Raw genomic sequence first — 1,174 nt, forward strand, 5'->3', positions numbered from 1 at the left:
GGAGGTGGGGCAATTTTTTTTCAATGAAAGCCTATACTCGCTTAGGAGAGTGTTTTAATAAGCGGCCGCAAAAAGTAAAATCTTCCCTCACCCCGGTCCCTCCCTCTATCTCTCCTTCTTCCCTTACCCTATCTCTTAACTTCTTTCCATTTTCTTTTTCACAAAAATCCTAGTGGTTTTGAACCAGGGACCTTCTGAACACTAAGCTGACGTCTTAGTCCTAGACCACCAGCACCACAGAAATTTATTTTCTTTAATCTTCTTCTTAAGCTACATCTTCGGTTATAATTCAGAAAAATCAATTAACTTACTTTCTAAATCACAAAACTATACGTGGTCTCGAACCTTCGAAATCGTCTTTACTACGCCGGTGTCTTATCCTTAGAGCACCCGTGCCACGAAGAGTTCTTATCTTTAATCTTCCTTTATGTTACATCTGTTGTAATTACAGAAAATCTTATTAACTCCATTTCTATTTTATAAAACTTTCGCTGGTTCCGAACCTCGGAACGTCTACACACTACGCCGGTATTATGCAAATAGGCCACCAATGCCACGGAAATTTTTCACCTGTAATCTTCCTCGTATGTTACATCTCGCTATATAGTAATTCCATAAAAATCTCATTACAAAAATTCGTGTGGTCTCGACCACGGACCTTTTACATACAACACCGGTGCCTTACCTCTAGACCACCAGAACATCTATGCTACAGCCTTCTGCGATCCTCCTCATACTCTACGACTTGGTTTATAGCTGCAGAAAAATCGCATTTATTTATTCACTTTTCAATTTCACTTGATAAAAGACACCGTGGTCTCGAACCCGGTACCTTCCCAATACTGCGCCAATGTCTTACCCACGTAACCCCAGATCTATACCTTCACCTTCCTCATATAGTACGATTTGCTTCCTACATGCAAAAATTTTTTAATTTCTTTTCTCACAAAAATAATCATGTACTCGAACCACGTATCTCCTAAACCATGTGCCAGTGCCTTACCAAAGGACCGCCAAGGTTATGACAACTTCGTCTTCCACAGTGGCGGCTCGTGGCTCAAATAGATGGTGAAGCTAATATGAGACAGTGATACATTCTTACATTGTTATATAATAATAATAATAATAATAATAGGTAGTAGTGATGCGAGTTGTAGTACAAACTCCTACTTTA

Source organism: Cryptotermes secundus, unplaced genomic scaffold (genome assembly GCF_002891405.2).
Source record: "Cryptotermes secundus unplaced genomic scaffold, Csec_1.0 scaffold47, whole genome shotgun sequence".
NCBI lineage: Eukaryota > Metazoa > Arthropoda > Insecta > Blattodea > Kalotermitidae > Cryptotermes > Cryptotermes secundus.